The sequence below is a fragment of the Euleptes europaea genome, chromosome 4 (assembly GCF_029931775.1).
Source record: "Euleptes europaea isolate rEulEur1 chromosome 4, rEulEur1.hap1, whole genome shotgun sequence".
In the NCBI taxonomy this organism is placed as follows: Eukaryota; Metazoa; Chordata; class Lepidosauria; order Squamata; family Sphaerodactylidae; genus Euleptes; species Euleptes europaea.
In genome coordinates, this window is record NC_079315.1 from 29,326,178 (window position 1) to 29,350,933 (window position 24,756).

General features: G+C 43.7%; 1 protein-coding gene across 1 annotated transcript in view; it reads right to left on the reverse strand.

Moving 5' to 3' along the window:
* Positions 1–14,369, reverse strand: part of SMC2 (structural maintenance of chromosomes 2) — a 180,977-nt gene extending 166,608 nt beyond the window's left edge. The window contains exon 1 of the mRNA XM_056848058.1: positions 14,354–14,369. The gene's annotated coding sequence lies outside the window, so the exon portion shown is untranslated. The remainder of the gene's footprint in view (positions 1–14,353) is intronic.
* Positions 14,370–24,756: the final 10,387 nt, after the last annotated feature.

Below are 24,756 nucleotides of genomic sequence, written 5' to 3' on the forward strand. Positions count from 1 at the left end.
TCGTGAGCAGAGCTTTTCACTGCAGTACTGCAGCTTAACACTCTGCGCCACAGGGCTCGTAGCACTATCTACCAGACTACATATATGACGGGTAATGTCCGCAACCTTCGCACCAGGTAGGCAAGTCACCATGCTGTCCATGCACCCGCCAGAAACCCAGCTATCTACATTCCTAAGGATTGAATCCTCCACTACAAGAAGCCCCCCTCTCCTCTGAGGCATATCCTTGGTACGAGAGGATATCTGTTCACCCACTAAGGAAGAGGTCCCTTCTAAGGTACCACATCCCCCTACCTCAGTGAGATGGCCTCCTTCCCCAAGGGCTCCATCATCCATGACTGGCAGGTTGCCGTCACCTTGGGACTGGGATGTGACTATTTCATCCCCGGAGTCCGTAGTCACCTCTCTCTTTGCCTGCCTTAGCTCATCCAGTTGCGCTACCTTGGCCTCAAGGAAGTGAACTCGCTTCCTGAGAGCCAGGAGCTCCCTGCACCAAGCACACACCCACGACCTCTGTCCAGCAGGCAGATAATCATACATGTGACACTCCATGCAGCACATTGGATACCCCCCGACTCCTGCTGGCTTTCTACCTTCATAACTGGTATTTTATTAATTAATTATTATATTATTCTTTGGTGTTGTAACCCTACCCTTTACTCTCTTGCACTCTTCCTGTACCAAATAAGAACTGAGTGCCGAAGTTCCTTGTCCTGCAGCTATCTGCTGCTAATTCACATAGATATTCAAGTTGCTCGGTACTCCAACTGGATAGAGAGAATTACTCTGCCAAGATAACAAGATTTTATACTCACCCCACAGATCCCCAGTCATGATCCACAGGCTAAGAGCCACAGGGCAAGAGCCTCTGGCGAGCAGGAGCCTTGGAATTTAAATGCTCACAGCCCCCACCTCTCACACACAAGCTCCAATCACAACAACCTCACTTAACAAGGTAACAATCAAGCTTTCAGGCAGCAACCAACCTTAATCACCCACTGGCACAAAAATCACAACCCTCTCCCAGCAAACCTCAATTAAATTCTCAGTTTAGTTAGGCTTCCCAGCTTTTTTAAAAAGGCAAAGTTTAAACTCACCCCTGCCTGTAGTCCCCAGCTCAGCTGAATCAAAATGTTGAATCAAAAGTACTGAAAGGGTCCTCCACTACCAAGTCATGCATGACTGAAAGGGCTCAGTTAGTTTCCTCCACATTCCAAACCAAATTCATGTTTACACAGCAGTAATGATCCTTCACTTATCTTCCAGGATACAAAAAGAACATGCTCCCCATTTGTTCAGATAATATCTTTTCCCAGAACACAGTTGGAGAATGTAGCATGCTTTCAGTGACAAAGATTCTTCTTCAACCAGGACACTATGGCTTTGTAAAACAGCTATGAAGGAATTATGTGTATAGGGGCTGCTGGTACTTGGGACTGCTTCCCTACATTTCCTACTGAAATTAATTGCAAACACCTCTATTGATGCTAGTTATTAGGTGATAGCAGCTATAGAGACAAAATAAGGCAAGACAGTGTATAAGTCTCAATTAAATATCATTTCCCTGACAAGGACCAAATTGGACCCATCTATGTGCTGCCTTGCGTATCTGCTTCCTACTACATCCTATCCTGTCACACTTCTGAAGAGTGTTCGCCTGGATCCAGCCAATCAGGTTTTCCATAGAAGTGACATCACACGGTTAGCCCAACAGCCATTTTAAGACTTCCCCCCCCTCTCACCACTGCTCCAAGCACTGATTGAAAATGAGAGTCAGCTGGGCAATGCCCTACCCCTACCCAGGAGCTGGCAATCCTATGATGAAAGTGTGTGACTGGCCTGAGGTCATCCAACAAGTTTCCATGGCAGAGCAGGGATGCAAACCTGAGTCTCCCAGTTGAACACTACACCACTCTGGGTCTAAGCATTTAGCCTGGAGTTGCTAAGCAATTCTGCTGGGGTTCAGGGGTCAGCATCCCTTGGCAAGTGGGCCAAACAGCAGCACATCAGATCATATTGTATGGCACAAAAGGCTGCTTCAAGTAACTGAGGTGCACCACTGAGGCACTGGGAGAAGGCAACAAAACTGGGATAAGGCTACTAGTAAAAATGGATACCAGTCATGATGCTATTCTCTCCAGGATCAGAGAAGCATGCCTAGTATATTAGGTGCTTTGGAACACAGGCAGGACAATGCTACTGCAGTTGTCTTGTTTATAGGCTTCCTAGAGGCACCTGGTTGGTTACCGTGTGAACAGACTACTGGACTTGATGGACCTTGGTCTGATCCAGCATGGCCTTTCTTATGTTCTTAAATATAGCTAGGGCCAATGGCAGTGGGGAGGTTATTTAGCCTGGGCCTCTAGCAGCCTAAATAGCCCAGCTTAGTCCAAGCTTCTCAGAACTTGGAAGGTAAGCAGGGTTGGCCGTGGTTAGTACTAAGATGGGAGACCACCAAGGAAGACAGGTTGCTACATGGAAGAAGGCATTGGCAAACTACGTCTGCTTGTCTCTTGCCTGGAACAGTTATGGGATCGCTATGAAACAGTTGCAACTTGACGGCATGTTCTTCTCTTCTTCAGGCTCAAAATTGGCCTCAAATTTAGACCTCTGTTCATTTTTTGACATTTGATAATTTTTTCCAACTTGTTTTCATGTGCATTATGTGTTGTCTTTAAAAATATATATATTATGGCTAAGCAGCTCAAACTGGAAGTGGTCTGGGCTTCTCTGGACCTTTGAGATAAGTGCCTGTTTAACCCAGGATAACAAACATGTACACCATCCTGGGTGGCACACATGCTGGTGTCTGGGTGCCCCAGAGTGGTGTGGGCCTCCGCTGCCTCACCCGCTTGCTGCGCCTGGGTTGTGCGGTGGCCACAACCCTTGCTGTTTCCAATGGGGCATTTCCCACTTTCCCCCCTTTTTGTTATTGTTAAAAAAGCATTTTCCCCCTCCATGGTGGGAATGGGCTGCCCACCAAAAGTTCTTAACTAAAAGGCAGTACCCTGAATTTTCTATCATGTTAATGCTAATAGCTTTACCAGGCCCAGTTGTGAAAATCATTTGCCATTCATGTTCAGATATGTTAAATTGAAATAGTTCCCCCCCGCCGCCATTTCTTGAGAAATATTGGTTCTTTCAAGGAGGCTGAAGTTTCCAGACAGTTTTTAAGGGCAGCCTCACATATAGCACATTGCAGCAGTTTAATCTAGACCTGGGGTGTCAAACTCAATTGATACAAGGGCCAGATATGACATAAATGTCACTTGGTCGGGCCGGGCCATGCCTCACCAGCCCAGATCAAGAGTGGGGGTTGGTGTTGGTTGCCTCGGCTGGCTCATGGGCCAGATAAGAGCTCTCAAGGAGCCGGATCCGAACCATGGGCCTTATGTTTGACATCCTTGATCTAGATGTTATTAGGAGTTGCACCACAGTGGCCAGATTTTTTCTGCCCAGGGAAGGCCACAGCTCCTTTACACAACGCCTCAGCATCATACAAGAATCTAATTCCACTATACAAGATCATACTGACCTATGGACATTTTATTTTACCAACATATGTGTGCACCAAAGGGGGGGTGCTTTCTTCAAGGATCACATCAGCTCTCTAATCTTCTCCTCTAGTTTTTTTGCATCAGCACCAGTTATTTCAAAAATCTAAAAAGAAAACAATGACATTTAATACATTGGAATAGGCAGGTCATCATTAAGATACAAAGAAGAAATGTGTTCCAAAACAAAAATACAATATATGCACAATCCAAGCTGGTTAGTGATTTAGGGGAACAGTTGGCTTTTTCTCAAAATAACCATATTATTTTGTTGTTGTTGTTGTTGTTGCTGTTACGTGTAGTTTATGGGCATGGGTGTGTTCATCCTTCATCTTTTCACAAACAAATATTCGGGAACATTTAAAAAACAGTTACCAATTCCTTTGGGGATTGTGTGGGAGGAGTACTGGTGACCTCATGGGTACTGGCTAATACCTGTCCATCATACCTGCTCTCCCTCAGTTCAACATGCTGCAAGCCTACAGACCTTTCTGTTATCAGCAGGTAGCTATCCCACAGACAAGCAGTTTAAGTCCCATTGATGTTAATGAAATTTAGAAAACAGGCTGAATTTGAGCAATAGGGATGCTTATTTTGAAAGGGGCCATTTTCTTAAAGAAGAAACCTGTGTTTGTAACTGCCTTACAGTGCAATCCTATGCAGAATTACTCCAGTCTAAGACCATTGAAATGAATGGGCTTGGACTAGAGTAACTCTCCTTAGGATTGCACTGTTAGTTGCAGTTTAAATGCAACATTCATTTACATTTTATTTTCAGTCCTAAGGCTCCAAATCCTGTGCATACCTACTCAGAGTAAATCCTATTGAATCTGGTAGGATTTACTTTCAAGTCAACAAGCATAGGATTGTGCTACGTGTTTAAGAACAGCTGTTTTCCACTTTTGATTCCTCAATAATTAATACTCATATGTAGCCCAAGTTGAAGGCAGCAGGAAAAGAAGAAGACCCAACATGAGTGTGGGGTTGATTCTACAAAGGAAGCCACGGCCTTCAGTCTGCAAACCCAAGAAAGTCGGTTAAGGATAGGATGTTTCGGAGGCCATTAAGTCTTAGGGTCACCATAAGTCAGAAGGGACTTGACAGCCCTTACACACACACGTAGACAGAAAGGTAAAGGTCCCCTGTGCAAGCACCGGGTCATTCCTGACCCATGGGGTGACATCACATCCCGATGTTTCCTAGGCAGACTAGGGGTGTTTTGCCAGTGCCTTCCCCAGTCATCTTCCCTTTACCCCCAGCAAGCTGAGTACTCATTTTACCGACCTCGGAAGGATGGAAGGCTGAGTCAACCTTGAGCCGGCTACCTGAACCCAACTTCCATTGGGATCAAACTCAGGTCATGAGCAGAGCTTTTGACTGCAGTACTGCAGTTTACCACTCTGCACATGTAGACAAATAGCAGAAAAAGGCTCAAAATGTTTTCAAGTTATCTGAGAACTGGTATAAAATAGCAAGACTGAGACTGAGCTACAAATAAGACTAGCTATGAATTGGGTCCTACCAGGAACATGCTGTGGGAAGTATTGCAATACTAAAATGTGCATGGAAGTGCTTTGAACATTCTGAACCACTTTGGCTACATTCACCGTGCAATCCTAAACAAAGCCCATCTTCTAAGCCCATTGACTTCAGTAGACTTGGGGCCAAACCAGACATTACGGTGTCCACGAGTCTGACCTGTGGATGCTGACGCCACTTTAGAGCTGAACTCAACCATTTAAAAATGATGAGTCAGACCTCTGGATGCTTTAATGTCTGATTTGGCCCTTAGAAAAAAGCTCACTGTGAGTCATCACCACAAGCCTCTGTTTGTTTGTAGGGCACACATTTGGTTTGGTTGCTGTGCTTGTGTGCTTCCTCCCACATTGAGGAGTGTGACTGGGCAAAGTGAATGTTTCCTCCACAAAACTCAGGAGAGTCATAGAGAAGAAACATCTCCAGTTTGAAGAAGAATTGGTTTTTATCTGCCGACTTTCCCTACCACTTAAGGAAGAATCAAACTGATTTACAATCACCTTTCCCTCCCCACAACAGGCACCCTGTGAGGTAGGTGGGGCTGAGAGAGCTGTGACTAGCCCAAGGTCAACCAGCTGGCTTCATGTGTAGGGGTGGGGAAACAAATCCAGTTCACCAGATTAGCCTCCGCTGCTCATGTGGACGAGTGGGGAATCAAATCCGGTTCTCCAGATCAGAGTCCACCACTCCAAACCACTGCTCTTAACCACTACACCACATGCCTGTATTCAGATGTCACAGAAATGTGGAGTTTGACTGAAGACTTCCCAACCTAGAAAACTCATAATCAGGTCCCTCATATGAGGGTGGAGGGAGGGAGCGGAGAGCATAAGCACAGCAAACAAGATGCATTCATGCTCTTCACACACAAACAAAAGTTTGTCAGATGGATGCAGCCTATATTAGGCTAGATGATGATGACATAAGAAAAAGCCCAAAGCGTGAAGCTTACTAATAGATTCAAATGATACATTTCCACCTCCAGCCCTACACGAAAGCGTTGATACATTGTAAAATGCATCCTATTCTTGGTGGAGATTCTCCTTACGTGGAGATTGGTGGTGGTGGAAAGTGCCATCAAGTCACAGCTGACTTATGGCAACCCTGTAGGGTTTTCAAAGCAAGAGGCATTCAGAGGTGGTTTGCCATTGCTTGCCTCTGCGTAGCAACCCTGGACTTCCATGGTGGTCTCCTATCCAAATACTAACCTTCTGAGATCTGATGACATTGGGCCAGCCTGTGGCACCCAGATCAGGGCATGTGAAGTTTAGAAATACTTATATAGATAAAAATTTGAGGGTACTACGTAGACAGCAGTTCCAAGCTCATTACATTTAGCATTGTGGCTTGCTAGACTGCTCTGAGGGTGAACTGTTTCAGTGTGATCAGGAAGCAGATTGGTTGCTGAGGCCAACTACATCCATATATTGAAGTTATAATTGCTAACTTAAAACTTTTATATGCTAAGTTGAGTCGACGTGTGTGTGTCAGAACCAGGACAAATAGAGACAGTGTAGAACCTTCCAGTTTAGTGGTAGAGGACCAAGATTTGAAGATTATGGGCACATCTTGATAGAAAGTAGAACACTGAGTTGTGTTCTAGATCACAAATACCTTCTGTTCTTTCTTGTACAGCTGAAATGTTGGCATGGCAACTATACTGCAACAGTTAGCCACATCCTAAACAAGAGAGATCAAGTGATAAACCATAAAGCGCACACACACATACAAAGTTATACATGCATACATACTTCTCATATTAAAAATTATAGTGCACTGTATAAGCAGAATGACAAGGTGTCATAAATTGTGTCCTTAAGAACACTTACTTTGAAATGGGTTTGCTTGAATGGATGTATAAGAATACAAAAATTAATTTATAATTCAGCATTTAAGAGTGTCTTACTCAACATGTTCAACCATAATTCATAAGACTGGCATTTAGAAAGACATGTAAGACATTGTGTAAATGAAAGTAAGTATCTTAGTGGGTAGCAAATATATTCCAAATATGTACTTTTTGGCAGAGAAAAGTCTTATATGAAAAACACATCTGATGCTTGCAAATTGATGCCTGTGTGGTGTCAAAAATTGAATGAGTATTTCCACAAAGATTACACTGACAGCCACCAGCTCTTATGAGTCTATTATTATATATTTCCCCTCCCTAAGAGATAGTGGCTGTATACAACCACATTCCCAAAATTTCAGGGCACTTATGTTTTCTTAAACAGCAGCTCTGCCAATTTCCCCTCCCCCCACAGATCTCCAACCCACTGACTTTTAGGAACAAAACTTTTGGGCAGCTCACTGTATTGCAATGAAATGGAGGAATCAGTGGGCAGTACTGCACCCTGACTAGGGTTGCCAACATCCATGGGGACTAGGGTTGCCAGATCCCTCTTTGCCACCGGTGGGAGATTTTTGGGGCAGAGCCTGAGGAGGGCGGGGTTTGGGGAGAGGAGAGTTCAATTGCAAAAGCGGCCATTTTTTTCCAGGTGAACTGATCTCTATTGGCTGGAGAACAGTTGTAATAGCAAGAGATCTCCTGCTACTGCCTGGCAGTTGGCAACCCTAATGGGGACCTGGAAGTCCCCCGGAATTACAACTGAACACCAGATGACAGATCTGTCCCCCTAGAAAAAATGGCTGCTTTGGAGGGTGGCCTCTATAGCATTATATTTGGCTGAAGCCTCTCCCCTCCCAAACCCTCTGCTCTCCAGACTCCACCCCAAAACCTCCAGGAATTTCCCAACCTGGAGCTGCAAACCCTAGAAGAAGAGTTGGTTTTTGTCAGCTGACTTTCTCTATCACTTAAGGAAGAATCAAGCCAGTTTACAATCACCTTCCCTTCCCCTCCCCACAACAGACACCCTGTGAGGTAGGTGGGGCTGAGAGAGCTCTAAGAGAGCTGTGAGTAGCCCAAGGTCACCCAGCTGGCTTCGCGTATAGGAGTGGGGAAACAAATCCAGTTCACCAGATTAGCCTCTGCCGTTCATGTGGAGGAGTGGGCAATCAAACCCGGTTCTCCAAATCAGAGTCCACCACTCCAAACCACTGCTCTTAACCACTACACCACGCTGGCTCTCTCTTATGAAAGTTTAAGGGTATTTAGGTCTTGTCTACATTATTAAAATGCAACATTGCATAATCAGAACCCATACACAATCAGAACCCATACACTGAACAAACATGACTAATTCACACATTAAAAACTAACAAAGGAAGAGATTGTACACAGTTATAGTTATAAAGGTTTTCTCTAATGTGTGGGTTGAATACAGGCTATTAACTTGTATGCGAAATATGTAAGACTTGAGAAAATCTTATTTTCTTATTGTAGTACAAAACACACCTTATAATTTGTGGACTCTGCCACAACAGATATCACTGATGACTATCTTAGATAGCTTTAAAATTATTAGACAAATTCATAGATGACATATGTCTGTCAATGACTGTTAGCCATGATAGCTAATTGAAACTGCCACAAACAGAAGCACTTGGTCATATAAATTACCACATGTTAGGGTCAAATAACATGAAATGACTATCAACCTCATGCTCTGCTTGACAGCTTAGGGGCAACTTGGCTGGCCGCTTTTGAAAACAAAATGTGCGGCTAGAGGGACCGAAGAGCAGTTCTTATGAAGCAAGATATATGTTTGGTTAACATTTGAGCATTTATTTATATCCAATTTGTCTTCCATTATGGAACTCAAGATAGTATGCATAGGTTCCCAGGAGATCTCTCATCCAGGCAATGATCTACTTAGCTTCAGTAAGGTTAATGCATCATGCATCTTCAGACCACAACCTATAACCAGAGAAGTAGAATAATCTGCCCTCTGATTTTAGTAGCTTACCTTTGCCACATCCACATCAACAATGCAGAACTGTACATTTTCATACCGAGCAGCAAATTCCTAAAAGAGCAAAATTGAATAAGTCCATGCATTGGACTGAATGGCTGGTACGGCCTGAGTCCTTTTCTACATTCTAGGCCTTTCTCGCAAGGGCCTTTGATTGTGACAGGTTATCCTCTTATGATTTCCCCCCCTCTTTAAAACTGCCATTTTCTTATTTGCTGTATAACATTTTATCACCAGTATCTGGGAAGGAAACTGAAGAGCTGAGAAAAAGTTAGACAAATTAGATACTGAATTACAAGATCAAGTACTTGGTTAGTTAGATGGGTTTATCACTATTTTAAAGTACTATATCCATACATGGTTTGGCTTTTAGGATACCCAGGACCTGAGTATTCAGTTGTGATTACCCACAGTACATTAAAGTTTCTGCGGGATAAGTGTACATCGATTAGAGCAGGGATCATCCGCCCACAAGTCAGATATAGCCCTTAAAGTAGTTTTCAGGCTTCTAATGGCCGTAACAAACGTTATAAGAAACAGAGATTCAATACTTTAAATATGAAGTGGTTTTCAAACAGCATTCTAAGGAACCTGTGGTTCTTCAGAAACTTACCAAAAGTTCATCGATTCTTGTAGGTTATCCGGGCTGTGTGACCGTGGTCTTGGTATTTTCTTTCCTGACGTTTTGCCAGCAGCTGTGGCAGGCATCTTCAGAGGAAGATGCCTGCCACAGCTGCTGGCGAAACGTCAGGAAAGAAAATACCAAGACCACGGTCACACAGCCCGGGTAACCTACAAGAACCAATGAACTCTGACCGTGAAAGCCTTCGACAATATTACCAAAAGTTCCTCAGTTAGAAGAACAATAATAGTAGGCAAACTACCCTCAAGACCATTTGCATTTCTTCAGCATGCAACGGCAAGAAAATTTTCTACGGCACATTTATGTAGACAGGTAACAATGCCCAAGAAGCCTAGTCACAACACGTACTCACTGTGCTCTCTAGCATGCTTCCGAGAATTCTCTGCAATGTGTTGTTCTGTGGCAGTAACTCAGCAGACAAATTGATGGGCCAAAGGTTTTTTGATGATAGTTTGAACGTTGCTGTCCTAAGAAGTTGTACTATAGGCCCAGAATCAAGGGTACATTTTCATAGCAGACTGCACTGGTCAATATACTCCCTCTTTTTCTCACAATGTCAAATATTAACAGTGCATATGCCCTCCCTCCCATTGCCACAATTGAGGATACATTGGAGATCCATAGTAAGATCTCTAATATCTACAGATAGCATCCAGGTGTGTGCAATCTGGATTGAAACCACAGTACTGGGTGAAGAAAAGAATTTAACCCTCCTCTCCATAACTTTTCCCGTTGCAAGTCAAATCCCATGACAGCACTATTTGCCCCAGTGGGGCAGCGTATGGGAAAATATATGTTGTCCTTATTGGAGCACTATGGGGGGGGGGGAACCCATTAATTTGTAGAAAAGAGCATGGAGGGGGAGGCTTAATAGTCCACTTAGCCCTGCACTGCAGCCAGGATCTACATCAGCACCCTCCAATCACCTCCGCACACCTGCTATTTAAATATGTTTAACAAGAAAGATCTGGTTTAGTTCCTAGATTGAGGAATAAGGTCCCTGAGAATTGTGTGTGCATGGGGTGATGGTGGTGGGGTAACCCTTTTAGCACACGTCTCTCTCATTGTTCTTTTTATGCAATCAGATTTTCACACAATCCTTTCATTAGCCTTTGCCTGGCTAAAACTGTTGCTGAGCAACGAAAGAGAACAGCTGTAGTGGCTACTATCCACAGGGAGCCATTAGAACTACAGTGTGTGAGGGATGAGTGTGTGTGTGAGAGAAAGAGAGACAGAGAGATGCAGACAAACATGGTTTGGTTCTTCATCATGGTGGAAGCTTCTTCAAAAGGCATTTGGTGATTTGGCTATTTTTTCCTGAGACCAGTTGATAGTGTTTTCATAGTGCATGGTGATGATAGTGGAACCCTGTCAAAACACTAAATCGAAGCTCATAGTAACAACATCTCTCAAAGGCACAATGGTTAGAGCAGAGTATCTACAAATGTAAATGTAGTCTAGCAAAGGAGGGCAGACCTCTTGAAGTTTTCATAATTGTGGAAAAAGAAATTTGGCCTGATCATGCAGAGGTGTGACATAAATCACTATTAATAGTATTTTTATCAATGGGAAACTGAGGATGAGAGAATTCCTCATTTGGAACAGTGTGTGCAGTTTTGGTCACTGTATCTCAGAAAGGATATCGCAGAGCTGGAAAAGTGCAGAAGAGGGCAACCAAGATGATTAGGGGTTGGAGCACTTTCCCTATGAGGAAAGGCTAAAGAGTCCAGGATTTTCAGTTTAGAAAAGAGACAACTTAAGGGAGGGACATGATAAAAGATTGTAAAATTATGCATGGGGTGGAGAGAGTTGACAAAGAGGACTTTTTCTCCCTTTCCCAAATACTGAAACTTGAGGGCATCCAATTAAGCTGATCAGCAGTAGATTCAGGACGGACAAAAGGAAATACTTCTTTACTCAGCACGTGATTAAAATGTGGAATTTGCTGCCAGAGGATGTAGTGATGGCCAGGCAAAGACAGCTTTAAAAGGGGATTAGACAGATTCATGGAGGACAGGTGTATCAGTGACTACTAGCCATGGTGACTAAAGGGAACCTCTGTGTTCAGAGGCAGTAAATCTTGGAATACCAGTGCCAGGAAGCAACATCAGGGGAGGGCCTCGGCCTCTGAGCCCAGTTGTTGGATCTCCAGAGGAACTGGTTGGCCATTGTATGAGACAGGATGCTGGACTAGATGGACAAGTGGTCTGATCAAGCAAGGCTTTTCTTATGTTCTTATGACAGAGTGACTTGCCACTGGCTACCCAGTGTCACGCTGATCTACTGGACTCAAACCCAGGTTGCCCAATGATTTTGATACATATAACATGGGGCTGCCAGAGAAAACAGCATCCCCATATTAAGTCCACCTCGCCTTCCTCATATAGTGTAGAATCACTTACCCCGTTGCCATGATGTCATCACATTGGTGGCTGCTGGTGGGGATGATGACATCACCACATGGGGAAGGTGATCCTCTGGATTTGCAGGGAGGAGAACTTGACAGAAGGATGCTGTTTTCAATGGTGGTCCTGGATCGCATGTTAACATGTCATCCCACCCACAATATTTCCACTAGAATGCTGGAGTTTACAATGCATTTTTGCCGGCTTTAATAAAAATGGACATTATGCATTAGTGACTCCTGAGTCAGCAAGCAAAGCTGTTTGTTTTCCTCTGATTACAGCCGGGAAAGGGCAGATGAGCAACGATTTGTCTGCCTTATGAGCGAGTATACTTTTATTTCCGTCTTTTAAATATTTCAGCCAAATCACCCAAAGGCCTTAGACTTCCATTCATTAAAAAGAAAGCTCTCACTTTAAGTACTTTGCTAAAAGCTCATTCTTGCGTTCTTTAGCTTGTTCTGGTGAAGTTACATTTGCAGTGCTCTCCATCTCAATAGCAATTTGGCTGTTTTACAGTATCAGATGTCTTTGTTGTAGGTCTTCTTTAGCCCTTGAGTGCCTGAAGCAGTCAATCACACACGTTGTGATAGTCTTCCTGCCAAAATATGCCACTGAGAACAAGCACAGTGGACAAATTTGGACAGAGCTGAGACTAGGCATGGCTCCTGTGTTTGTTCTGGCCGGGCCCCTGCCTGCATCTTTAAGCAGCTGCATATCCCAACATAAATTAAGCCGGTGCATCTTCCCCCATCTCTGTGCTTCCACTGTGAAATTTCTGCCTGTGGTTTGGCTTTAAACATAATCCTGAGTGGTTCATTTCCTGTTTTTTGTATGAAATTTTCTAAGCTTGCATAGAATTTTGTTTGCTTTGGAAGAGAGCTTCTTGCTAGCATACAGAGGTACCAACTTTTTCTTTTCTGAATATGTTCCTGTGCCTTAAACAGCAGTGGCCAGTGTAGTGTAGTTATTAGAATGTCTGACTATTGGCTAGGAAGAAACAGGTTCAAATCCCTCCACTCAGTTATAATCCTCACAGGGTTTTGTCAGTTTTCCATAGCCTAACCTATCCCACAGTGTTGTTGTGAAGATTAAATGAGGAGCAAGGTTGCCCTGAGCTCTATGGAAAATTGGTGGGATGAAAATCATATAAATAATTAGGGAGAAGTTTGGAAGTGACAGCTTTTCTCTTCATACTGTTGACATGATTGGTGAAGTTATGTGTGGTGACAAACTCCTTGCCATTCATACAGTCAAGAAGTCTGCTTTGTAATCTTAACTATCTGTGGACAAATCTGACCTGCACTGCATGGATTTAAAGTATTTCCATTAACTTAAATTATAGCTGCTGCTGCTATTATTATTATTATTATTATTATTATTATTATTATTATTATTATTATTATTATTATTATTGCACTATCAGCATATGTGACCCTTCATAGAGTAACTTTATAAGGTCTCTGTCCCAAGAAGTTTACAATCTAAATTTAGACCAAGGATAGAAATGTACAACCTGGAGAGGAATAGAGGAAGAGGTGTGAGTATGAGGAAATACACTTAAAACAACTGCCTCTTTCAGATCTCCCTAGTTGCAATCTTTTATTGCTCCACAATTACTTTCTGCATTTCACTACTCAATTTTGGTTTAACTTGTAGAATTTCTAAAATTAATTCTGGATTAGGGTTTCATGCCATTTTCTAAACCTTTCAGTGCTTTCCATTCATCTGCATCCCCCCACTTCCCTCTGCATTATCACTGTGTCAGGAGCAGGCCATGAGGATGGTATGTGGTAGTGTTGTTGTGCTGCTTCCAGGTGCTGTTGTGCTATTCTGTCCAAGGCCAGTCTAAGCCCCATGTTTAGTCTGCATAGATTCCCATACTGTGGGAATCGCCGAGTCCTCCTTCCTGCCTGTTGGGGGGGGTTTGCCTCCCATATATGCTATGTGCCTTGCCTTTGACCCTTACTAGTGTCCTTTTGAATATGGCTTCTGAAACCTGTCGATTCTAACCAATAAAAATGCTTTCATGGATTTGCCGTCTGCTGAAATCTGTTTATGGATTTGCCGCAGGGCTAGAGCTTACACACTGTGCGTATGTGCATCAATCAAAGTCCGCACTGTGTTCGATGGATGCATAATACACATCTGCACATTGGCGATCATCATGCAAGCAGAATCTTGACACACCTTTATCACACCAATGATGTCTTGCAAGTAATGTTTTACTAATGTGCATGTGCGCACTGATGGCACAGGAAAAAAACAGATGCTTGTGAATGGAAGGAGCTGATAGCTGTAGCACACTGCACATGCACTGGAGTATTCTGAGAGTATCATTTCCACTTTGGAAACAAGGCTGGGCAATTAGTGACTCCAAATTTGAGGAGACATTCAAATAAATAGTTCGGCCGTGTCTGTAGAAATTAATCGTTTAGGCTTTGTTTTGGTTGGAGATGAGGATTTGGAGGCTGAGACAAAGCCTTCATGAAAGAGGGAGATGCTTTGAGTTGAGATGGCCTGGGAGGGAGAAGGGGCAGAGTTCCTCTGCATAGCTGATATGAGGATGGATTTTCACTGTCTCTGCTCATCTTGGAAGGGCCAAGGATGGCAAAGCTTAGACTTACATGAACGAAAGGACGAATAATTTTGCAAGGCCCGCACCATTTTGCTGAAAAGTCGACGACAACAAGATCAGGCCCAGCTTTCTTCAAAAAATCATCAAATTCTCTCTATTCAAAGCAAACACAGAGTCAAATACAACTTTCACATAACAGGTATAACCCATGAGCACTAATTCCAGGGTTTTGGCATGGCTAAATAGCTAGCTTTTCAGTAGTCTGCAGCTAACTAAGATCATTCTAGCTCAGAGAAGGCAATGAAAGCCAACAGAAGTTACACCATATGGAGGTCTTTGAGGATCTTTCCTACTCCTTCCCATTCCCATAGGGTTGCCAGGTTCCTCTTCACCACTGGCAGGAGGTTTTGGGGGCAGACCCTGAGGAGGGTGGTGTTTGGGGAGGGGGGGAACTTCAATGCCATAGAGTCCAATTGCCAAAGCGGCCATTTTCTCCAGGTGATCTGATCTCTATTGGCTGGAGATCACTTGTAATAGCAGGAGATCTCCTGCTAGTACCTGGAGGTTGGCAACTACATTCCCACTGTACATGAGATCTACCGCTTGTCCGTATTTGGATTTCTTCCTCTCATTACTGAGCAAGGACATTCCTGAGAAACTGGTACCTTGATGGAAGACTGCAGCACCTTTTTTCCATATCACATTGGAGTTCTCTGTGCTTACACCATTCATGGCCAAAGCACTGTGTTTGTTTTGGTGGGTCATAAACTGTACACTACATATTTGCTGTGGAAATTGTAGACCAGCTGGCAGAACTTCTTGTATAGAATTAAAAGCTTGGGAAATATCGGGTACTCATTTATGACATCATAAGGGATCCTGCATATAACTACAGGATTTAATCCAGTTCTACCCATCACTAGGTCCAGAAAGGAAATAAATATAGCAAAGAAAGCACTACTGGCGATTTGGCCAGTTTTACTGAGGCATCTGGATATCGGCCGTTCAATGAAATATCAAGTCTGCTGATTCTATAAATGCCTGGTGCTAAGATACTTGCCTTATTTTTTATGTTCTGTAGCATCATGGGTCCCATCAAACGGGCTTGTAATCATTTAAAAAAATTCTCTCACTGTCATCAGAAAATGAGTCAGGTCAAATAAGGTTGCCAGGAGGCTTTATGACATAGTAAAATGTGTCACCTGAGACCTTTTAACATTCAATCATTGTGAGTTAGGTTTGCTTTCAGAGATGCCATTTGGTAGGATGGCCACACTTCCCACCCTGACTCTGTTTTTGTACAGAGCTGCGAAGCTGACACCAGGATCCTAACATGTAGAAATCCAGCTGTTCAAGCCTTTTCCAGCATTTATCTCCATGCCAGTTTCAGCTTCAGCTGCTCAATTTCCATGTAATCAGTCTGATCTTAAGGGCAGTAAGCAATATGGAGACCCCAGGTATGGGGACACATGAAGCTGCCTTAGACCAAGCCCAACCATCAATCAAAGTCAGTCTTGGCTATCCTGACTGGCAGCAGCTCTTGAGGCTTCCAGGTCAAGGTCTTTCACGTCACCAACTACCTGATTCTTTGAACTATAGATGCCAGGTTTTGAACCCAGGAACTTCCATGCAAGGCGGGTGCTCTCTGCCACTGAGATGTTTCCCAGTCTCTAAAAGCCCTGCTGGAGACAGCACAGGATTATCTAGTTCAGCATTCTTTCCTCTCCCCACATTGGAGAACTGGATATGAATGGAGAGAACTGGAGAATGAATGTTTGCTGGAGAAACACAGTACATATGCGCCAGAATATTTTCATCAAAGTTCTAGAGTCCTCCTGGTCTTGGGCATTAGTTGATCCGAGAACCTCAGAGTGGCTGTATGACATAAATCTGTCAGATCTGCTACACACCTTCTTTTTTCACAGGTCATTTCTGGGGGAGGCCACCCAGCTGTCTGCATTGATTGCTCCGGATACTTGACAACCTTTGTAGCTGAGCACAGATTAAATACATGTGATTTTGATTCAAGAATACCTAGATTTCTGGCCTGCTCAGTGGTTCTACACACTGTTGGGTGCTAATTCTCTTGATAACTTTGCTATAGTTATTATGACATGTGAAAAAGAAACCACAAGAAGTGCTTTAGAAATGTACTTGAATTATTTTTTGCCAGTGTGATCTTGAGCATGTTCAAGAGGATCCCCTGGAATCTGAATGTGAATCATATTGCCCTTCCTTTGTGGAGGATGTAAAGAACAGCATGCAGTCCACGGCCGCCAGAGTAGAGAGCACAGCGAGAAACTGGCACAACCAGCCACTGACCAGCATGTTAAACCATGCCCTTGACTTACCAGATATCTAGCACTGTCTTCAGGTTTTGCATTTGGAAATATCATTTACACAGGATGTTCCTAAACAACTGTGTCTTTCAACATTTCTCTTGTCAGCAGATATTGAGATAGCTGAGTTCCTCAGAAAATGGGTATGAGTCATATTTCAACATGAGGCTGTGCCCACATAATGTAAAGTTTCCAAATGTTTTTTTGTTCTCAGTGACTTTGGCCTGCTTGAGAATCAGAAATAGGCAATGGAAGTCCAGCTAGCTATTTATTTTCCCCAGTTGATCTCATCTGGCTGAAGACATATAGCCAGACTGCTAGTTGTGTCTATATTCAGATAGACTTGATGGGATATAAGCCAGGTTACTTGAGATTGATTGAATCAGGAACTGGAACCTGTGGTTCAGAACCTAACTGAAAGTTCTTGTGTCTCTCACATGTCTGCCTTAGACCTGTCTACTAGACATGCTCTATCCAAGGTCTGTGCTCAGAACTTAACTCCTAGGTGCACACAGGCCCTATTCTGATAGGGACCACAGCACATGGATACAGGGGTCAAGATTCTCTCCCCAAACCTTTCCTGAGCCAGCTTGGTGTAGTGATTAAGAGCAGTGGTTTGGAGTGATGAACTCTGATCTGGAGAACCGGGTTTGATTTCCCACTCCTCTCCTCTACATGAGCGGTTGAGGCTAATCTGGTGAACTGGATTTGTTTCCCCATTCCTACACATGAAGCCAGCTGAGTGACCTTGGGCAAGTTACAGTTCTATTAAGAGCTCTCTCAGCCCCACCTATCTCACAGGGTGATTGTTGTGGGGAGGGGAAGGGAAGGTGATTGTAAGCCAGTTAGAGTCTCTCTTAAGTGGTAGAGAAAGTTGGCATATAAAAACCAACTCTTCTTCTTCTTTTTCTAGCCTGAAAGAAACATCTCCTGGGAGCCATTATTTGCCCTGTTGGGGAAACATGTAGCCCATTAATACATATAAGTTTCCCCAGTGGGGCAAATGGTGTCTCCCAGGGGCCATTTCAGGTTGGGAAAATGGGAGGGGGCCTAAGTGCCAGCACCGAGCCATAACAAGCTAATTTTGCGCCTGAGCCAAGAATATAAAATTGCACTTCCCTGTACTTTCATAGTGATTGGTCCTGGTTAGTAATTGGATGGGAGACCACCAGGGAATACCAGGGTTGCTATGCAGAGGAAGGCAATGGCAAATTACCTCTGAACATCTCTGGCCTTGAAGACTCCCCCAAGGGGGTCGCCATATCAAGTGGGGGTTGAGCTCTGTGATTTTTATTGTGGTCCTGTGCATTTTGGATATCATGGTGCTCAGCAGATTCTCTCTGCTCTGGGGTCCTGTCGGGGGGGGGGGCGCGCCAGGTGATGTGGGGGCAGAGGCTCGGAGAGGTGAGGGGGAATGAGTGGCTTCCTCCCTCCTGCCTGCCCGGCTGGCTCGAGGGGGGGAGGGGAGGGGAGGGCTGAACACTCCTCAGCCGGCTGGCCCACCGACCTCTGTGGAGACACCTCTGCTGGCTGGCTGGCTCTGGCTGCTGGGCTCCGGGGTGGGGGGACAGCCACCGAGGTCTCTATATGTTGGCTGCAACTTGACTGCGCTTTATACACACATACTTTCATAGCAGTTATTTTCATAAAAGGTAAATACTTAAATAGCAAGAGTAATAACAACACGTTATTTTAGCCATTATATACTTTTACTGCTTCCCTCAGCGTTATGCCCTTGTTACAGCTCTGCCCCCTCACTCCATATGCTATGGTCCCAATCTGAATTTTATCCCCACACATCTGGAAATAAAGTTCCAAGCACAGAACTCTCAGAGCACATCTGGTCAACAAGACTGGGGCAGACACATAGGAGACACAAGGATGTAATATACAGCTGGCTCTCAAAGTCTGGCGGTGGACAAATCTGTAATAAGCCTTAGGTTTGTAATCCTTTTAATCCTAAACACACTGAAGGCTCAAAGAGGCAAGAGGAACATCCGCAAAGCACAAATTGCCAGCTTGTGCGGCCTCAGTTTGCATCAGGGCCATCCAGCGAAGGGAAAGGATTTTAATTCTTCAACCTCCACTTGGTTTCATTAGCAATTTAAAAGAACAAAATGCATGTTCCTAATGGACACCTTTTTTGATGCTGTGCAAGTCGAAGTTTACATTTAGTGGAGAGACCAGGACCCATGATCTTCATCTTGTCTTTTGAGCCTTAGTTGGGATTAAATTCAGAGGGACCTAAGAAACATGCGTAAGATCTCTCTTATTGCTTTTATGAACTTGCCGCAACACTAATGATAGCTGCACATCATTAGTGCAACAGAAATGCCAAACAGAAATGTAAACTCATAACAAATATTAGTTCAAGGGCAAACAAGAGGAAATTGAACAATGGTGGGGCACTGGGATACTGTGTGAGCCATGGGTGTGGGCATGTGTTTGTATAAATAATGACATCTGCATGTAGCTCTTCATGTACCAAGAGGCAGATAATGAAATATATATGTACAGAACCCACACTGCTGATCATGTATTAATACAGTCACTGACCAGCAGAAAAGGCAACAACAAATGACCTAAACTTTATCGCAATGGTTTCCATCCCATCAGTGTAATCAGCCTCATAGTATAATCAGCCTCAATGTAATCACTCTCATAGTATAATGTTATTTTAATGTCCTACATTCAATTTGTAAGGTATACTGGATGTTTTTTTTTAGTGGGAAAACAGAATTAAAACTCCTTAAATGATTAATATTTTTTTTAAATCCTTCATTTGAAGAGAAAAGAGTTAAGGCACCCACTGATTGTCATGCTCCAAAAAACAACAACACAATGGAAAACCGTTTCCTTTGCAGAAGAGAGGAGGGCAACTGTTGCCAGTTCCACTCTCCTGTTGCACATGCCCACTCCCCTCCTTGTTCCTGTGGGGTGCACTGATCTGTAGGAGTGGGACTTCAGGGGATCCAGAAGGCTGCTGTGGAAGGTAAGGAAGTTGCCTTTGTCAAGAAGGACTCCCACCATGTTGCATAGGATCGAAGCCTTTGAGGTGATTCTGCAGCCTTGGTCTTCCATACCTTGTAAGCAGTTGAGATGTCACATAACCTGACACTTCCTGCTTCGTGAATCATCCTTTCGTCATGCTCTTTTAGATTTTATTTCGCCACTGCTGTGACATCCATTCCTTCAAGCAGATCTTAATTTTGACATGTAACAACATCCTTATTAAACGCTCATAGAGTGCTGTCCTCAGTGTTCAGCTTTGTATCCTCAACCAGCAGTGGAGATGGTTCTGCCAAAAAGATTTCCAAAGCCTTCCAGGCTTTTGGCAGCAGTCACATTATAATTAAGATTATCCTACATGCCAAAAAGATAAAACACAGACTAGAGTTCTCCCAGACTATAAAAAAGTTGAGAATTGTGAAGTTGCTGAGAACTAAGGCTGCATTTGCATGAACTTGAGAGATCACATGAAGCTGCCTTATACTCAATCAGACCCTTCGTCCATCAAAGTCAGTATTGTCTACTCAGACTGGCAGTAGCTCTCTAGGGTCTCAAGCAGGGGTCTTTCACATCACCTACCTATCTAGTCCCTTTAACTGGAGATGCCAGGGATTGAACCTGGGACCTTCTGCATGCCAACTAGATGCTCTACCACTGAGCCACAGCCCCTCCTCAAATCAGTAATTTCTATAAAGAGCATTCAGGAAGGCATGCTTATTTGTTAGTGTCCATTTTAATAAAGGGTTTGCAGAATGCTGATATTCTATTAGGGATCTTTTTTTAGCTAAGTCCTTGACTCTGTTTCTTACAGTCCAATTAGCAATATTGTCTCTGGTGAATAGATACACTCTAGGATGGGAAAAGTGGATCCCACTCTTGCAAACAAACACAAGGAAGAGCAATGTGGTAGTTAGGGTGATTTTTCTCTTTAAAGAGGAGTCCAATCATCTGTTCCTTCCCTATTTGGAAGCATTGATAAATTGAGGCAATGTGAGACTAGAGAATCGGTCTGGGGCCATCGTTATCTGCAGTACCGCCTCTCCCAATACATTCCCCCAGAGAGCATTATGCTCGACTGATAAGAACTTGCTAGTAGTCCCTGGCCCTAGAAGCATCCTGCTGTCCTCAACCAGGGGCAGGGCTTTTTCAGCCCTGGCCCCTGCCTGGTGGAACTCTCTGTCGAGTGAGACCCTGGCCCTGCAGGACCTTGCTCAGTTCCGCAGGTCATATAAGACAGAGATGTTTCACCAGGCATATGGTTGCGGACAGTGATGGTTTGTAGATCAGCTGGTCTCCCTGCCCCTTTCCTGACCTTCCCTTTCTTTCCCCTTCCCCATATTCCCTAGCCTACCCTTTTTGACCCTTACCTTACTGTGCCTTCTCCATCCCTAACACTGCTTGCCTTCCTGGCCTTGGCCAGGGGGGCCCTAGGAGGGATTTGACCTTGCAGAGTTCCATCTTTGCCAACCTCCTTGGTGCATATTTTATAGGAGTTATTGAATTAGGGTGTCTTCTTTGTTTTAAATTGACTCTAGTTTTTAACTTTTAATATTGTATATTTTAATCAATTCATTTATAGTTGTATATTTTTGTTGGAAGCCACCCTGAGCCCAGCTTTGGCCAGAGAGGACAGGGTACAAACCACCACCACCACCACCACCATCATCGCCATCATCACCATCATCATCATCATCATCATCTACCAACTAATAAAGAAAAAACAGTCCTAGGAAGAAGAAGAGTTGGTTTTTATATGCTGACTTTCTCCGCCACTTAAGGAAAAATCAAATGGCCTTTCAATCACCTTCCTTTCCCCTACCCACAACAGACACCCTGTGAGGTAGGTGGGGCTGAGAGAGTATGACTCGCCCAAGGTCACCCAGCTGGCTTCGTGTGTAAGAGTGGGGAAACAAATCCAGTTCACCAGATTAGCCTCCACCGCTCATGTGAAAGAGTGGGGAATCAAACCCGGTTCTCCAGATCAGACTCCACAGCTCCAAGCCACCACTGTTAAACAAGAGGCCAAGAGGGGAGTGGCAGGTTCCATATACTCTCCCTCTCTCAAAATTCTTTTGATTGCCTTAGCTATCTTTATGCTGACTCAAAGAAGCAGGAGCGGTGTTTTTGCATGGCTTCTTCTGTGCATTTCTGATAATAGACAGGAAAAGGAAACACAAGAGCAGGTTTATCTGCAGGTGAAAATCGCCTGTCCTTCAGAGAGGCTGCTGCTGCTGCAAGTCCACTAATCTTTTGCAGCAAACCCATGCTGCAATTTTCCATGTTGGCAAAAGCCATAGTTGTGGGTTAAGTGCTAGGGCTGCCCACCAACCTGAAGAAAACAGATCAGGTGATTTTGCTAAATCTTTTGGGCCTGTTGACAGAGCAGTGGGAAAATGCAGCAGCATTTTCACATCATGCCTTAGGTGTATAGCCAAGAGCATACGATATGAGACGTGTGTGGGTTCCTTCGGGTGTTTACCCAAAGGCTCTTTGAGTTAAGAGAAGGCAGGCTGGGTGGTGGCAGAGGAACATAATTATGCAGGAGTGGTAGGTGTGGGGATTACTTTTCCAGCTGCTTCTCCGTATGGCTGTAACCCTAGGCCCTGCCCTTATCCCAGCCCACATTCTAGACTGTTTGAATTCAAAACCTCAGCAAAATAGGAGATAGTTATCGAATGTACAGTCCATGTATAGTCTGTGAAAAAGTCTTCTGAAGCAAAGTGTAACTTGGATGTTCAGTAAATTATTTCTTACATTGGTAGGACAAATTTCACATTTCCATCTTCAAGTCTTTCCTAAAGGCTGAATGTCATTTGAACAATGGGCTCAAGATATCTCATTAAAGAGCTGATAACTATAACTCAATACAGCTGCAATCATGCAGCACATAATGTAATCCTGACAAAACTCAAACCTCCCTCACAGGGAGGTTTGAGTTTTATCAGTGAGGGAGTTTTGAGTTTTGTCAGGATTTTGTCAGGATTACATTATGTGTTGCATGATTCCAGCTGTATTGAGTTATTGTTATCAGCTCTTTAATGAGATATCTTGAGCCCATTGGTAATTTACTGTTGGTAAGTTTATATATTATTTACAAGTGGGACATGGTTTAACTGAGTGTATCATGTTAAGATGATAAATTGTGTATTGTTGTATTTTGTATTGCAAAGTGTACACAGCACACTGAGGAAGGCTCCACGAAGCGGCAATTGTTTCTAGATCACCATCTGTGCAGTGGACTTGTGGTGTGTGGATATTTACCATTGTATATGGAGGCCATCTCAAATTGGAAGTAACCATCATTGTTTTGAACATCCAAGTTACACTTTGCTTCGGAAGACTTTTTCATGGACTATATATGGACCGTACATTTGATAACTATCCCATATTTTGCTGAATTTTCACTCTTTATCATACAGGTATTGTATGCAAGAATTCGGTTTATATGGTGTAAGTAATACAATTGGGGGGAGTTTATTATATGCTTGGCATCCTGTACTTTTTTCCGATTTCAGTGCTTTGAGTAGTATAGAGGAATTGTTGTTTTTGTTTGGTGAATTCAAAACCTGGCAACCCGAACCAAGTCAAGCATAGGATGATTGGTTTTATGACCCTCTGATCTCTGAATTAATACACAACACTGTTCCTGCATAATGTGTTCCTTTCCACATAAATAAGGTTGTGAGGTTTTCTGTGGCCTATCCCTTGTGAATATGTCACCTTAATTATATCTCGTAGGGCAGAACCTTTCCAGATTTAAAGAGCTGAGATTCTGTCCAGTTCTGTCCAGAAGGTAGTAGCCCTTGCGAAATGGAAATCAATTAAATTAGAAACCAGAGAAGATGGACTGTGGTGTTCTTGTCATGTCTCTTGAGAGATCTATAGAGAGAACAGGAGTGCTCCAGCATACAGTGTGGCAGGAGTGAGATCCTCCTCGGTGTCTTTTCTGTCCCTATTAGCTCATCACTTTGGCCTATCTGCCCTTTCCATCAGGAAGTAAGGTATCATAAAGGGTGTCAGTCTGCAAGCTCTGAGAACCAATGCAGCGTCGTTGTGCCAGGATACCCCACCCAACCACACAGCCTTCATTAGGTAAGCAGCTTGCACCCATTATCTGTGCTTGCTGGCACAAAATCCTGCCCAGTAGTACCTTCAGAGCCTAATTCAGGGATTGCAACTGACTCTGTACAGTTACAAACTGAAATCTAGTGTGAGTATAAAACTCAACATAGGGAAGCAACAGAAGAAGGGGTGGAAGATGGGGGCTAGAACTACAGGGGAAGAATGACATGCGTTCTGTACAGTTGCAAATATTCATGTGTCATTTCAATAGAGGATGAGGAACAAGGTGTTGAAATAAAGGCCCCATAGAAAAAGGTGTATTTTGAGTTGGCTGTGGCTCAAGTGGTAGAGCATCTGCTTGGTATGCCAAAGGCCTCAGGTTCAATCCCTGATATTTCCATTTTAAAAGGATCAGGTAGTAGGTGATGTGATCCATCTGAGTCCTTGGAGAACCACTGCCAGTCTGAGTAGACAATTCTGACCTTGAAGGACCAGTGATCTGATTCAGTATAGGGCAGCTTCAGAGAGTAAGAGACATGATCATGCAGGTGTCCTGGTAGCAGCAAGGAAGAAAGTGTGGAGTCTAAGTGAGGAAAAGACTTTTGATGGCTGAGATGGTGGAACTGGAAGAGTGAAGGGCATGGGTGGCAATAGGAGGGCAGAAACACTGGGGGATGAGAATGAACCAAATGGGAACTTGTATGTTAAACAACCCATGATAAGGCATGGATAATATTCTAGGGAAGTGATGAATCTGCACT